This window comes from Schistocerca piceifrons, chromosome 3 (assembly GCF_021461385.2).
Source record: "Schistocerca piceifrons isolate TAMUIC-IGC-003096 chromosome 3, iqSchPice1.1, whole genome shotgun sequence".
NCBI lineage: Eukaryota > Metazoa > Arthropoda > Insecta > Orthoptera > Acrididae > Schistocerca > Schistocerca piceifrons.
In genome coordinates, this window is record NC_060140.1 from 278,065,886 (window position 1) to 278,083,037 (window position 17,152).

A 17,152-nucleotide genomic window follows, 5' to 3' on the forward strand; every position below is an offset into this window, starting at 1 on the left:
GTAATAAGTAACAAGTAGCAGTTTAATTATCTGTATCTTTGTCAGTTTGGCTGCACTTCTCTCTGATAATTACATGTTTCCTCTCTCTGTCGTAAGTGGCTGCTGTTTTACTTCAGGAGTCTTGCAGTGATCTTTTACTCAGTACATGGTAACACTGATTGATAGCTGCGTGCTTTAATATCAGGTTCATGATGTCGTATGCCACTGGATGGTTTTTTCGTCCGTTTTACAGATATCTCAATAACGCTATCACTGGTCTGCAGTCGAAGAGGATAACGATCTATTCATCCAGATGCTTCTCGACGTGTAGAAACACTCGTTGTACAGACTAAGCTCCTCTGTCGAAATCCAATTAAGTGCGAAGTTTCGCGAGGTCTACAGTTAGGAAATCTGTAAACGTCACGGCCCAGAGTTAACTAACTGCTACGTTCGTAACATTTCGAGACACGATGCGGTGCTGTTCTTGTTGTGGTCTTCAATCCAAAGAGTGGTTTGATGCAGCTCTCCATACTACTCTGCCTTGTGCAAGTCTCTTCATCTCCAAATAACTACTGCAATTTACATCTAGCTGAATCTGCTTGCTGTAGTCATCTTTTTGTCTCCCTGTACGATCCCCCACCCCTCCCCGTCACTTTCCTCCAATACTTAATTGGTGATACATTGATGTCTCAGAATGTTTCCTATCAACCTACCCCTTCTTCTAGTCACGTTGTGCTATAAACTTCTTTTCTCCCCAATTCTGTTCAGTACCTTCTCATTCGTTACGTCATCACCCACCTAATCTTCAGTATTCTACTGTAGCACCAGATTTCAAAGACTTCTATTCTCTTCTTGTCTAAACTGTTTATCATCAATGTTTCACCAACATACATGGCTGCACTCCTTACACAGACTTTCAGAAAAGACTGCCCAGAATTTAAATCTATATTCGATTTTAACGAATTTATCTTCTGAAGAAGTGCTTTTCTTGCCATTGCCAGTCTACATTTTATATCCTCTCTACTTCTGCTGCGCAAAAACAAAACTCATCTACTACTATAAGTGTGTCGTTTTATGTCCTTTCAGGTCACTATCCATTCCGTTACACTGTTCTTCCAAGTCCTTTCCTGTCACTGACAGAATTACAATGTCATCGGCAAACCTCAAAGTTTTTATTTCTTCTTCCTGAACTTTAGTTCTTACTCCAAATTTTGGTTGGTTTCTTTTACTGCTTGTTCAGCGTATAGACTGAACAACATTGGGGACATGTTACAAGCCTGATACAACTCATCTCAGCCACTGCTTCCCTTTCATGCCCCTCGACTCTTACAACTGCCGTCTGGTTTCTGTACAAGTTGTAAGTAGCCTTTCACTCCCTGTACTTCACCCCTACTGCCTTCAGAATGTCAAAGAGAGTCTTCCAGTCAGTATGGTCAAAAGCTTTCTCTAATTCTACAAACGCCACAAACATAGATTCGCCTTCCCTTAATCTGTCTTTTACGAGAAGTTGTGGGGTCAGTATTGCCTCGCGTGTCCCTACATTACTTTGGAATCCAAACTGACATTTCTCGAGTTCCACTTCTACCAGATTTTCCATTCATCTGTAAAGAATGCGTGTTAGTATTTTGCAATCGTGATTTATTAAACCGATAGTTCGGTGATTTTGACACCTGTCGACACCTGCTTTCTTTGGGATTGGAATTATTATATTCTTCAGAAGTAGCAAGGCTTCAAAATAAATGTTCGCAAAGCCAAAGAAATGCGGATAAATTCGATCATCACGAATAGGCTGGCCATGAATGGAGAGAACGTAGAACAAATGGTTCAAATGCCTCTGAGCACTGTGGGACTTAACATCTGAGGTCATCAGTCCCCTAGAACTTAGAACTACTTAAACCTAAGGACATCACACACATCCATGCCCGAGGCAGGATTCGAACCTGCGACCGTAGCGCTCGCGCGGTTCCAGACTGATGCGCCTAGAACCGCTCGGCCAGAGCGGCCGGCAGAACGTAGAACAGGTCTAATCTTCCCTCTATCTCGGAAGTACAGTCACGAATGCAGGAGGCGCTGAGGAGAACGTTTGTAGTCGCAACCGCAAAGCAAATGTTGTGTTTGTACGATTGTACCCTGTTCGGAGAAATAGAAACATCTCAAAGAAGAGCAAACTCCGGCTTTTCAATAGCAATGTGAAGGCTGTTCTGTTGCATGGTTGCGAAACTTGGAAGGTGACTAACCACATCAAAAACCAGCTCCAAGTTTTTACCAACTGCTGTCTCCGGCGTATTTTAAATGCGAGATGGCCAGATATAATGACAAATGAAGATCTTTGGAGGGAGACAAATCAGCAACCAATCAACATATAAATCAAGGAAAGAAAATGTATCTGGATTGGGCATTCATTGAGGAAACCAAATGGAGCTGTTGAAAGGGTGGCGTTGGACTGGAACCCTCAAGGAGTTAGAAAACATGGTCGTCCCAAACAGACCTGGAAAAGGACGATCGAGAGAGAAGCTGCATAGGATGCACGTGAAGAGATGTGCTAGAAATCGTACTAGGTGGAGGAATTTCGTCACGGCCCTGTGTTCCAGAGGGAACGACAGGAACTAAGTCAAGTCGAGTAAGTTTTGAAGTCTGAGGGTATTTCGCCTGACTCATACATCTTGCACACCAGATGGCAGAGTTTTGTCATGGCTAGCTCTCCCAAGGCTATCAGTAGTTATGACAGAATGTCGTCTACTCCTCCTTATTTCGACTTAGGTCTTTTAATTCTCAATCAAATTCTTGTTACAGTGTCATATCTCCCATCTCATGTTCATCTCCGTCCTCTTCCATTTCTATAGTACCACCTTCAAGTTAATATCCCTTACTTAGATCCTCTATATACTCCTTCGGCCTTTCAGCTTAACCTTCTTTGCGTAGGACAGATTTCCCATCTAGACTCCCGATATTCATACAACTACTTTTTTCCACAATGGTCTCTTTAATTTTCGTCTAGGCGATATTTATCTTTCCCCTAGGGAAATACTTTTCTAAAACCGTATATTTGCCCTCTAGCCATGCCTGCTTAGCCACTTTGCACTTCCTGTCAATCTCATTTTTTTAGACTTTTGTATTCCCATTCGCCTCCTTCGTTTGTTGGAAGAGATTTTTATTTTTCTGCCGCAAGCTACATTTCCAGAGACTGCAGATACAGAGCCCTCATATTTACGGATTATTTGTGCGCAGAATTATTTCATTCGCTGTTTTTCGAAACGTTAGAGTTCCTGTTCTGCCTCCAGAAAAAATAAGTGAGCACAGTATCAGATCCATTATTAATCAGCGAGATGACTGTAGAAGTAGCCGGGGCCGCGGCCAACAGCCATGTCTGGTGGCGTTAACGCCGGTCAGGCCACAAAGAGGCCGCGTCGGGAGGGAGGAATGAGCTGACGTCGCGCTGACGCAGACCCGCGCCACCCGCCAACAGCCGCTCTTTTCCCACTGCGTCCGTTGCTCTACGGAACACTCTCGCTGCCTGTCCAGGGGCGCGGTATCTGGCCATGGCCGACGTGCTAAACACTCTTCATCTTCTGGATGGAAACGCTCTCTCTCCAGACGAGAAAATCGCATACGAGACATGTTCAGGAAGTAAGTGTACTAGATTTTTATATTTTTTTTAGAAACAGGATATTGTGATTATTTTTCTATCTAGTCACCGTCCCTTTCAGTTCATTTGGTGAGACGCGACAAGGTTCCTCATGCCCTCCTTGAAGATATCTCCTGCCAGCTCCTTTCCCCATCACGGAACCTCTCTCTGCAGCCGTCACATAGTCAAAAATGGTTCAAATGGCTCTGAGCACTATGGGACTTAACTTCTGAGGTCATTAGTCCCCTAGAACTTAGAACTACTTAAACCTAACTAACCTAAGGACATCACACACATCCATGCCCAAGGCAGGATTCGAACCTGCGACCGTAGCGGTCGCGCGGTTCCAGACTCTAGCGCCTAGAACTGCTCGGCCACTCTGGCCGGCGTCACATAGTTTAAGGCAGAAAACCGCGGCGGGGGACTTTAATGTAGTAATACGAGGGTAGGCTGAAAATGCACACAATGCTTGTAGAATGCGACCTAAATGACCTTGATAAACGCGCCAGGTGTGGGAGGTAACGACCCCCACTATACGCATGCGCAGTTTGAATGCCTTGCGTTCCTGCAGTGTATCTTGAATAGCGGCAATATGGAAAGGTGTTGTAGTGCTACTCCAGCGAGAGAGTTAATCAGCGTGCTGTTATCGGATTTTTAACTGCTGAAAAAGTGACTCCTAGTGAGTATCATCGTCGTTTAAAGGCTGGTTATGCTGACTATACTGTTGATATGTCTATTGTAAATCGCTGGGCGCCAAGTCAAATGAGTCCAAGAGCGGCTTGGCGGTTAAGGCTGTGTGAGGGCGGGCATTGTTATGCCACAAGCACATTCCTCTCTTCAGCATTCCCCACCTTTTGTTTTGAATGACCCTTTTTAATTTCTCAGGGTCTCACAAGATCGTTGTGAACTGATGGCCTGCCCTTGAGGTAGAACTTAGATCAAAGTGATACCTTTTCGGTCCCAAGACTTCGCCGTGAGTTTCTGCCCGAAATTGCCGTTTTGAAATTTGTCGCAGGTGTGAGGACACTGTGACGACTCTTTTTTCGTCTCAGTCGTCTAATGGACCACCCACAAAGAGCTCAGAAAATCCTCGCCTTCCAGTTCAAGTCGGTTAAGAAACTCGCGGGCACTACTGACCCGGTTTTTCTTGTGCTGCTCTGTCAGTTATATTGGGGCCCGTCATGCGCCAATTTCCGGTATCCCAGCGTTTCTGTCAGTGTCTCGTGTCATAGACTTCTGGAAAGTTGTGGGAACATGGCAGAAATTTCATCCAGGGTCAATCTGGGGTCTTCACGAGCAGTTTCGTCGATTTTTTTGCATCAACTCATCAGTCACAGTGGAACGTCCTCCACACCTCTGTTCGTGATGAATATTTGTTGTTCCTCCACTAAGCTCCCTACACCGATTAAACGCACTGGTTTTGCCCATAACACCTTCGCCGCAGACCGTTTTGATTCACGAAAAAATTTCAGTGGGTATTATTCCTTCCGAGAGTTGGAAACGAATCACATCATATGGCTCGCAGCTGGCGGGATTTCTTACTGGCATCTTTCATGCAACTGGATGCTACAGTGTGAGTTTATGTACTACCGTGTTCCTCCGATGCTCGCTGTGGTCAGGGGATCTCCCTCGACCACTCAGTCTTGTCAACCTTATAAAAACAAAACAATAAAAACATAAAACCACACTCCTTTACGGTCACAGTAAATGGCTCTGAGCACTATGGGACTTAACATCTATGGTCATCAGTCCCCTAGAACTTAGAACTACTTAAACCTAACTAACCTAAGGACATCACACACATCCATGCCCGAGGCAGGATTCGAACCTGCGACCGTAGCAGTCGCGCGGCTCCGGACTGAGCGCCTAGAACCGCTAGACCACCGCGGCCGGCTTACGGTCACAGTACATTCACTTTCTGAGCACATCGTATATAGAGTGCATAAAACCAATCGGGTAATAATGTGGGAGCAGGGTAGGAGACGAATAGGGCACAGGTCGATAATGTGCCGTAATGAAGCTACGGCCATAATGCGACAGCCGATCAGCGACGAGCGCGCGGTAGAATTTTGCATTTAAACTAACGTGCGGCTCACTTTGAAGATGGCTGAACGTTATACGGCCGAAATATTAGAAGAAGAAGGAGATTTCTTGCGGCTGCACACCCGAAACTTAATGGAACAGTCTTTGCGCCGCCAAAACCTGAAGATTCACATAACGTGCACAACTTTACATTTCCCTGAGTTATGAGGAAGTTGTCAGGCTTTGCTCCAGGCTATTATCTTGCCAAGATAAGATTGATTTTTACTGAAGTTTAATCAGATAAATCCTCGTCTCAGATAACATAACCACTTCGGTTGCAAAAAGTCGAGGTTGCAGGTAGAACCAGTTTTTATATTTAGCGCAATTAAAGACAACGATTGAGTAGACACAAAAAGAGAACGAAGTACAAGAATGACATGAAATGCTTTTGGTGAATTAGAGTTTTTGGAAACAAAGCTTTCGATGTTTTTGGAATGGTAAGTTTGTAGTATTCATAACCAGTTTTGATCATCTATACATACGAGGGTAGACGGGAGCACGTAGGAGAACTGTGGCTCAAGTTTGAAAGAATGGTTGACCTTGCCCTGGATAGATATGTACTCAGTGGAACAGTTCATAATGGGAAGTACCTTCCATGGTACACAGTCGCTGTAACGAAACTTTTAAAGGAACAGTAACTATTGCATAATAGGTGTAAAACAAAGCATAGGACCATAGGTAGACAGATTCTGAATGAAACACGATGGGCTGTCAAGAGGGCAATGCTTGAAGCGTACAATGACTAACATAGCAGAATGTTGTCAAATGATCTTTCACAAAACTCAAAGAAATTCTGGTCGTACGAAAAGGCTGTTAGTGGCACCAAAGTTAGCGTCCAGTCCGTAGCGAATGAGGCAGGAACTGAAACTGAGGGTAGCAAAGTAATTGATGAAATGCTTAATATGTTTTCAAAGTTTCCTTAACAAATGAAAACCCGGGAGAATTGCCCCCAGTTTAACCATTGTACCACTGAAAAGATGAGTGAAATAAGTGTTAGTGGTTTTGACAAACAACTAAAATCGTTAAAATTGAACAGAGCTCCAGGCCCCGATGGGTACCTGTCAGATTCTATACTGAATTCGCGGCTGATAGTCTCTCTCCTAACTATAATCTACCGTAGATCCCACGAACAAAATACCGTGCTCAGTAGTTGGAAGAAAGCACCAGTGACACCTGTTTTCAATCCACAAAACAATATCCTTGACATCGATTTGCTGTAGAATTTTAGAACACATTCTGAGCTCTAACATAATAAGGTATCTCGAACAGAATGACCTTCTCCATCCCAACCAGCAGAGATTCTGAAAATACAGATCGTGCGAAATCCACCTCACACTTTTCTCACGTGACGTACTGAAGCGTTGGATCAAGGCAGTCAGCTAGATGCAGTATTTCTTGATTTCCGAAAAGTAAATGACTCAGTACTACACCTACGCTTATTGTGAAAAGTACGATCATATGGTGTATCAAGCGAAATTTGTGACTGGATTGAGGATTTTTTTTTGTAGGGAGGACGCAGCAAGTTATCCTGGATGGAGAGCCATCGTCAGATGTAGAAGTAACTTCGGGTGTGCCATACGAAGTGTGTTGGGGCCGTTACTATTCATGTTTCATATTAATGACCTTGCGGACGATATTAATAGTAATCTCAAACTTTTTGCAGATGATTGAGTAATCTATAACGAAGTAATGTTAGAAAAAAGCTGCATAAATATTCAGTCATATCTTGCTAAGATTTCAAAGTGGTGCAATGATTGGCAACTTGCTTTAAATGTTCACAAGTGTAAAACTATGCACTCCACAAAATGAAAAAAAGTAAGTATCTTATGACTATAATATCACTGAGTTACAGCCTAAATCGGCCCACTCTTAGAAATACCTAGGTGCGACGCTCTGTAGAGATATGAAATGGAATGATCACATAGGCTGTCGTAAGTAAAGCAGGTGGTAGGATATTAATGGCACTTTTTTCGTCTAACATCATTCTCGCAACGGCAGTTAAATGTAAATATTTCTCCCCATTTGGATTTCGAGAAAGTTTGTCTCGACAGGTATATGCCTGCTGCTCATGAGACATTAACAAATATACTTTGAAACAAAATTTATAATGTTACAAAACAGCTTATATTTCAGCAGATATCGTAAAAGTGAAATGAAACTATATTTTTTGCTGTATTTTGTGTCGTGGAGAAATCTTCCACTCTGATGTTGAGGTAAAGTAGGTCTGCGATAACAGAGGTAACCGGAAAGTAGAAAATGCAAAAAAAGTAAGGTCACAGAAATTTCAGAACAGCTGACAGTTGAAGAGCTTTTTTTCATAGAAACAAATGATTTATAAAAGTGCATTATGTATTATCCTTAAGCTAGGCTCAAATGAAGCTAACAGCGGGAACTTCATACGATGGTTATGCGCTCCTAGTTTCAGTTTAACTTCATTTACCGAAAAAAATAAAACAAAAAGTGTCTGGATTTGAAATGAATTTTAGATAGTTTTAAAAATATCAATTAGGTGATACGCTGAAACAAATGACTAGCAGTTCTGTAAGTAGGAAGTGATCAGTTTAGCATATATTCTGACATTTCGCTTTTCGAAGATTGATAAGTCTCTAACAGTTTTGTTAACAGCTTATATTTGAATTAAATATTTTCGAATCAGGTATGATTTTTAAAAGTTAACTAACAAACAGTAGATATTCATCTGCTGTGTTACCCAACGATCCTCGGTTAAAGACGACACGAAACATAGATAACTAGCAATAGAACGTGTGTAATGTGTTTTCCTTCTCAGGAAAACGATTCTCCTGACAAGGAAGAGTTCCATTAAGCACAATTAACTTTTTTCGGCTAATAAGTGAATATTGCGCCATGGGAAAATGTAGCGCTCCCGTTTTCCACGGTTCGTCGCGTTTAGGGTAGATGAAGATAACGGTCCCCCGTTTCTTCTTTGATGCGGGGGTTGGGGTTATGGATCACCGCTGTAGCTCAACCGGTCTGTAAAACTACCCAAACTCGTTTGAACAGCACACCGGTGTTACCAAGGCTGCTGGAGAATCAGGCCGTAGAACAATCTCTGCCTCCGTCTAAACCTAACCCGGAAATGTTCCTCTGGCAGAGTCGCACTTCTGTAATCTCAGACGCATCCAGACGCATGAACGGCTGTGGAAATCAATGGGCAGGACGCAGGTAGCTCATACCTTTCACGAACAGGCCACATGAGAGTTCCTGAGACATAAATTTTGTTTGTCTTACAATAACTTTTCAAGCGGGGGGTCACACTACTATTAAACGCAGCCATGGGGTTGACAGTTTTGCCCTTGGCAACATTAAACATATCTAGTGTATCTATATGTGGTGCATCTACAGTATTTGTGCGTGAGTAATATAGTGGGGGCACTAGATGTGGCAGAAAATCGTTTATAAAATGAGAATGATTGAGGAAAGCGTATGGACTATTTTAGAAAGAAGAAAATCTAAATTGATAGACGTCTGGCTCGGCACACCTACTTCCAAATAAAAAAAAGCCTTGATGTATTGTTTCTTCTGTTGTACTTCTTCCATGGGCGGTGACGGCAGTTTTAGTGGGTTTCGAGTTACTGCAAAAAACGGTGAACTTCAAGAAGTGGCAATAAAGTAATTAGAGGAAGGAAACCTCGTAGACAACCTCAAAAAAGATATGGACATCTGTGACAATCAAGTGAGAAATTTCTAAGCATTAATGAAGTTAATGTGAAAATACACCGCCGGCGTGTGGCAGAGTGGTTCTAGGCGCTTCAGTCTGGAGCCGCGCTGGTTCGAATCCTGCCTCGGGCATGGATGTGTGTGATGTCCTTAGGTTAGGTTTAAGTAGTTCTAAGTTCTAGGGGACTGATGACCTCAGATGTTAAGTCCCATAGTGCTCAGAGCCTTTTGAACCATTTTTTTGAAAATACACCGCATCTGAAACATTTTCTGTGTTTTGCAGCTTTACTTTCCGAATAGCCCTAGTAAAAAGGCTGTTGACATTGTTATTTCAGTGTCAAACGTTTTCATTTGTGACAATCAAGCGATTTGCACTTGTTTCAGTCTATTTCTACAGAAATTACATAAAAAAGTTATTGAAGCCTCCTGGCAGTCCAAAACCGTGCCTAACTTCGACTAGAATATGAGACCTTCCCTTGTGGTCACTGAAGCACCAGCTGCTCGTTGCATCGATAATAATGATGATTCGGGGTCTCTGAACGCTTCTCTGCCGATTGCTCGGTCCTCACCTTTTGTCGTCTCTCTAGGTCGACCGCTTCCTTCTTGACTCTGTGTTCGACAATGGTTCGCCCACTCCTGCCAACATCGTCCAATATTGGCATCCCTCCCATCCAGATGTCGAGAGATTCGGCGAGTACTTCAACCGGCTTCTTTGATCCCAACTACACGTCCTCTCTCAGATGCTGACACATGCTTATACTATTCAGGCGCCTGTCTGCAAGGCATAGTTACAGTCCAACTGAGTACACTTCATGCCCTGGTATCGATATGTCCCCTGTTTGCCATCCTTGCCGGCTGTGCGGTGAAATTGCGCTGCAGCGTCACACATTTATGCATCGACCGCCAAAGATTAGAATTTTGCATTTTCCGTTGAAACCTGTACGAATATCAGTGTGTGACCAATTTGCATAACTCCTTCGTGCTGCGTCGCTTCCTTTTTTTATTTTTTTTCCCTTAGAGCCTATAATACTAACTAAATGTACGTGCAAAATTATGTCGCTGGCTGACACATAGTTTAAGAAATACGATGTCATAGACATTGAGATGCGCGAAAAACTATCTTTCGCTTGAAACGGAGCGCAAATTAGCCAGACTGTACTCATTCAGTATTTGGGAATGAGAGCACTTAGCGACTTCAAATAAACTCCAAATATAATTTCAAATTTTTTCCAAACTTTTTCTCGCTTACCTGCCTACCGTCAAGTGCAGTATCTGACACAATAATTCATTTGTAAAGTAATCAGAAGTATGAAGCTGTTTTGCACAGGGCAGTTGGATACTTTAAAGAATCAGGATTTACAAGAAATATCCAATTGCAGATGATGGTAAAAGTAACTATGTTTAATAATTGACACCAGAATGTCAATAAGTCATAGAATCAATGTTTTGTTGCAAAATATGTTTCGCCTGATCTCTCTCATCTGTAATAGGTTCTAATTTTTAAAGTGTCTCTGAAAGTCCCTGGCAGATTAAAACTGTGTCCCGGACCGAGACTCGAACTCGGGACCTTTGCCTTTCGCGGGCAAGTGCTCTACCAACTGAGCTACCCAAGCACGACTCACGCCCGGTACTCACGGCTTTACTTCTGCCAGTATCTCTTCTCCTACCTTCCAAACTTTACAGAAGTTCTCCTGCAGGTTCGCAGGAGAGCTTCTGTAAAGTTTGGAAGGTAGGAGACGAGATACTGGCTGAAGTAAAGCTGTGAGTACCGGGCGTGAGTCGTGCTTCGGTAGCTCAGTTGGTAGAGCACTTGCCCGCGAAAGGCAAAGGTCCCGAGTTCGAGTCTCGGTCCGGGACACAGTTTTAATCTGCCAGGAAGTTTCATATCAGCGCACACTCTGCTGCAGAGTGAAAATCTCATTCTGTCTCTGAAAGAATTAAATGTAGAAGAGTCACCTGACAAAACAAAAGCTTGGTGAAATGACCAAAACGTTCTTAAGGAGGAAGAACTGACTGGGCGTAAATTTAAGTACGTACACTGTTGTTTGATGCTTCCTGTATCCATATTAATTCTGTTCGACTAACACGATGCACCGTTTCTTACAGTTATTCGTGGTCAGGTGACTTCTGTTCGTATCCTATCGAGTCATTTAAAGTTCAAGTTTCTTCGTGTCCTTGGCACAACTTCCCTTCGAAACCTGCACCTTGCTGATTATTGTGAAATATACATCACTCCGGGCACGATTTTCTTGTATTTGCGTTGAATAATAATGTTGAGTGCGTAAAACTGTGGACTTCAGTGTAGGTGTTCGTGGATAAAATCGTGAACTGGTTGCGTAGAAACCTTTAGCCATTTCCCATTTTCGTGGTTTCCTGCTTCTCGAAGGGTAATCAGTGGTGTTACACTTGCCGTCAGAGTTAGCTACAAGCACAGAACTGTTAGGTAAAAAATGTCGCTGGTTGTCATTGTTGCCGACTCTGTTCACTGAAAACTGTTCACATTTTGATTCAACCGGCTTCCTATTCAGAAACCTCTCGTTCCATATATCCTTCTCACGAAAGAAAAAGTGCAAATTCTAATGATATTCTTTAACATCTACCCATTAGGCTCTAATGAACAGCTGTTATCGTTTTCTGGAGCTTTTTATAAGAAAACGTTTAACTGATTTGAATCTGTTATGCAGTATAATGCAGTTTTTCACATGTCATTTCCAGGTAGAACTTATCCCCAAGTAGCCTAGTTAAATGAAATGTAAAAATATTTCAAAATGCCTCCAGGAAAACTACTGCAGGAAAAATTATGTTTTCAAACTTGGAAAAATACTGATATTATTATGCTGTATGACATTTGCCTTGCTGAATAATGGAAGTGAAAATAACTCTATGTCATTTAAATCAAGTTTTCTTTTATGAAGTAAATTATGATAATTAAAATTTCAAATGATTTGGCCTCCGCCGTTCCTTTGAATTAGGTACAACCCGAAGTTACTGAAATAGCATCGGCTCTGGTTGGTTGTATTTAGAACGCGTTGAAACCGTAAATAAATTTTTCACTTCATCGCCCTCATGAAAAATCAGCGTCGTATATTTCTAACAAGTCAAGCAGATTCTTGTTTCTAGATACTGGGATTGCCATCGGTCGAGAAAGTTGAGCGATCGTCCGCACCTCTACACAAGGGTCAGCTAATACAATTACTAAGGCCACCACTAGTTACAAAAATAACTTCAATTTTAAAAGGTTTTCATACTGGTTGGATGAAAGTCAAGACTAACACACGTCAAAAAAAGTTTTGGATCACTTCGGTTCCGAGAGTTCCAGAACCAGTACCGAAAATTGGAATAGAGATCAACATAAACATCATTTCCGCCCTTTTTATTGCTCATGTAAACCACACATTGTATGTTCTACCACCATGCAGCGAGACCTTCAGAGGTGATGGTCCAGATTGCTGTACACACCGGTACCTCTAACACCTAACACCCAGTAGCACGCCCTCTTGCATTGATGCATGCCTGTATTCGTCGTGGCATACTATCCACAAGTTCATCAAGGCACTGTTGTTCCAGATTGTACCACTCCTCAACGGCAATTCGGCGTAGATCCCTCAGAGTGGCTGGTGGGTCACGTCGTTCATAAACAGTCCTTTTCAATCTATCCCAGACATGTTCTATAGGGTTCATGTCTGCAGAACATGGTGGCCACTCTAGTCGAGCGATGTCGTTATTCTGAAGGAAGTCATTCACAAGATGCGCACGGTGAGAGTGCAAATTGTCGTCCATGAAGACGAATGCCTCGCTAATACGCTGCCGATATGGTTGCACTAGCGGTTGGAGGATGGCATTCACGTATCGTACAGCCGTTACGGCGCCTTCCGCGACCACCAGCGGCGTACGTCGGCCTCACGCAATGCCACCCCAAAATTGCAGGGAACCTCCTTCTTGCTGCACTCGCTGGACAGTGCGTCTAAGGCGTTCAGCCTTACCGGGTTGCCTCCAAACACGTCTTCGACCATTGTCTGGTTGAAGGCATGTGTGACACTCATCGGTGAAGAGAACGTGATGCCAATCCTGAGCGGTCCATTCGGCATGTTGTTGGGCCCATTTGTACCGCGCTGTATGGTGTCGTGGTTGAAAAGATGGACCTCGCCATGGACGTCGGGAGTGAAGTTGCGCATCATGCAGCCTATTGCGCACAGTTCGAGTCGTAACACGACGTCCTGTGGCTGCACGAAAAGTATTATTCAACATGGTGGCGTTGCTATCAGGGTTCCTCCTAGCCATAATCCGTATGTAGCCGTCATCCACTGCAGTATTAGCCCTTGGGCGGCCAGAGCGAGGCATGTCATCGACAGTTCCTGTCTCTCTGTATCTCCTCCATGTCCGAACATCATCACTTTGGTTCACTCTGAGACGCCTGGACACTTCCTTTGTTGAGAGCCCTTGGTTGAACTACAGACAACACGAGCCGTGTACCTCCTTCCTGGTGGAATGATTGGAACTGATCTACTGTCGTACCCCCTCCGTCTAATAGGCGCTGCTCATGCATGGTTGTTTACATCTTTGTGCGGGTTTAGTGACATCTCTAAACAGCCAAGGGGACCATGTCTCTGATACAACAACCACAGTCAACGTCTATCTTCAGGAGTTCTGGGAACCAGGGCGATGCTAAAATGTTTCGTGATGTGTGTATTTACTCTGGTATTGTTAAAATAAAAAAGCTCACCCTTTACATCACGATGCGACATAAAGAAGAGAGAGAATCAGAATGGGATACCGAATTATGAATCATCATCTTATACCCGTACCATTGAAAACGACTACGAATATCACATACTAATTTCCTTGAGTTATTGTTACTCTTTGACAAATTACAATGTTATCTTCGGTATTTTGCCGATACCTTAAACATTCTGCACCTAACTTAAAAAAGGCTTAAAATACAAAATAGTTAACCACGGTAAAATGAGCTGCACATAGGGTAAGACATACTCGGAAAGAGTTTAAAAATACTTCAGAACTATGGCTGCAGTATACCGTTACGTGCCGTGAGGTATCGATCAACTGGGTAAGCGCACGCAATTACTTTCCCATGACGTCACTTTAACTTTAATCCATTCTTAGTTTCTAAACTAGACCAACCACGACCGAAACCACAAAACATGGAACACCACATGTGTTGATATTGCTAAATACCGGTACATTGATTCTTTATGCTAGAGGGCAGGAAACTCGTGATAGAGAAGAGGACCACGTTGTATGCTTGAGTTCGCGTGTTTGCAGTTAATAAATTCGTGGAATGAATTCTTTTCAATGAAATGTTCTTCTTTGCCTATCTCCTTGCTTCGAGATAATATGTTAACACGATGTGTTCTAAGACAAGAGGCAGTAGAGGAAGCTGTAAACGGCAAAAATTGCAGGAGAAGACAGATTATACTGCGTTGTTATTGTGGTCTTCAGTTCGAAGACTGGTTTGGTGCACCTCTCCAGCTACTCTTTCCTATACAAACCTCTTCATCTCCAAACAACTGCTGCGACATACATGCGCTTGGACCTGCTTACTGTATTCACATCTAGGTCTCCTAATTTTTACGCCCCTCACTTCCCACCGTTATCAAATTTATGATTACTTCTTGTTTCTGGCTGTGCTATCAACGTATCCTTTTTTTTTCAGTCAAGTTGTGCTATAAATTTCTTTTTTCTCCAATTCCATTTAGTACTCTCTATTAGTTACCTGATCTTCCAGTCTAATTTTTAGCAGTCTTCTGCAGCGCCGTATTTCAAAAGCTTCTGTGCTGTTCCTTATCTATATAAACGATTTGGGAAACAATCTGAGCAGCAGTCTTCGGTTGTTTGCAGATGACGCTGTCGTTTATCGACTAATAAAGTCATCAGAAGATCAAAACAAACTCCAAAACGATTTAGAAAAAAATATCTGAATGGTGCGAAAAGTGGCAGTTGACCCTGAATAACGAAAAGGGTGAGGTCATCCACATGAGTGCTAAAAGGAACTCGTTAAACTTCGGTTACACGATAAATCAGTCTAATCTAAATTCAACTAAATACCTAGGTATTACAATTACGAACAACTTGAATTGGAAGGAACACATAGAAAATGTTGTGGTGAAGGCTAACCAAAGACTGCGTTTTATTGGCAGTACACTTAGAAAATGTAGCAGACCTTCTAAGGAGAGTGCCTACACTACGCTTGTCCGTCCTCTTTTAGAATACTGCTGCGCGGTGTGGGATCCTCACCAGATAGGACTGACGGCGTACATCTAAAAAGTTCAAAGAAAGACAGCACGTTTTGTACTATCGCGAAATATGGGAGAGAGTGCCACAGAAATGATACAGGATTTGGATTGGAAATCGTTAAAAGAAAGGCGTTTTTCGTTGCGACAGAATCTTCTCACGAAATTCCAATCACGAACTTTCTCCTCCGAATGCGAAAATATTTTGTCGACACTGAGCTACATAGGGAGATACGATCACCACGATAAAATAAGGGAAATCAGAGCTCGTACGGAAAGATATAGGTGTTCATTCGTTCCGCTTGCTATACGAGATTGGAATAATAGAGAATTGTGAAGGTGGTTCGATGAACCCTCTGCCAGGATCTTAAATGTGATTTGCAGAGTATCCATGTAGATGTAGATATTCTCTTCTTGTCTGTTTATTGTTCACGTTTCACTTCCATGTAGCGGTACACTCCACACAAATACCTTCAGAAAATACTTCCTAACACTCAAGTTTAACAAATTCCTCTTTTTCATAAATAATTTTGTTGCTGTAGCCAGTCTGCATTTCACCTTCTCTCTGCTTTGGCCAACATCCATATTTTTGCTGCCAAAATAATAAATCTCATCAACTACTTTTAATGTCTCATTTCCTAATGTAATTCCTTCAGCATCGCCTGATTAAATCGATTACATTCCACTAACCTTGGAGTACATTCCATTAATCTTGGTTCCCTTGTTTTGGTGTACTCTTATAACCTCTTTTCAAATGCTGTCCTTTCAACTGCTGTTCCAAGTCCTTCGCTGTCTGACAGAATTACAATTTTATCTGCAAACCTCAAACTTTTTACTTCTTCTCCCTGAGCTTTAATTCCCTCTCCAACTTTCTCGTCGGTTTCGTTTACTGCTTGCTCAGAGTGCGTCGGAGGTAGACTGCAACCCTTTCTCAATCCCTTCTCAACCAATGCTTCCCTTTCATGTCCTTCCACGCTTCCACCTGCAGGGTGATTTCTGTACTGGTTGTCAGTTATATATCTCCCTGTATTTTATTCCTGCTAGTTTCATATTATCAAAGTATGTAATCCAGACAAAGCTGTCAAAACGTTTTTCTAAATTTGCTGATGCTAAAAGCGTAAATTTGACTTCCTTAACCTATCTGTTAAGATCTGTCGTTGTGTCAGTATATCTGAGTAAGCTGGGTGTAGGTACTCCTCTGAGAGAAACAAAGGAGAGGAAATCGTGGAGGCCTTCATAAAACTAGTCAGAAGACTGATGGCAAAAAAAGGTAATGGACGGAGATACTCCATGTGCGTTGACACATCTATTTTTTTCTTTTATAAAAAAAGGTAAAGCTTACAATTTGATTTTGTTATCGCTCCATGAACTGAAAAGCGTTTTAACATCCGCCTTGTAATGGAGGTGGTCAGTAGTTCACTCTCATAGTGAGGTAAAGAACCCGATACACACACTTAATTCACCTCACGATCTAATACCATTTCTCACACAAAGTTGTTTTTCTTATTTTTATTTACATACGTACGAATATAAACGTGTT

General features: G+C 42.4%; 1 protein-coding gene and 2 non-coding genes across 3 annotated transcripts in view; 2 read left to right on the forward strand and 1 right to left on the reverse strand.

Moving 5' to 3' along the window:
• LOC124788364 (shootin-1-like) overlaps positions 1-17,152 on the forward strand; it is a 291,408-nt gene that overhangs the window by 67,961 nt on the left and 206,295 nt on the right. The window lies entirely within an intron of this gene.
• Trnas-cga lies at positions 10,903-10,977 on the reverse strand. Its single transcript has one exon. It is a non-coding gene; the product is annotated as a tRNA-Ser (tRNA).
• Positions 11,148-11,222, forward strand: Trnas-cga. The gene has a single exon. It is a non-coding gene; the product is annotated as a tRNA-Ser (tRNA).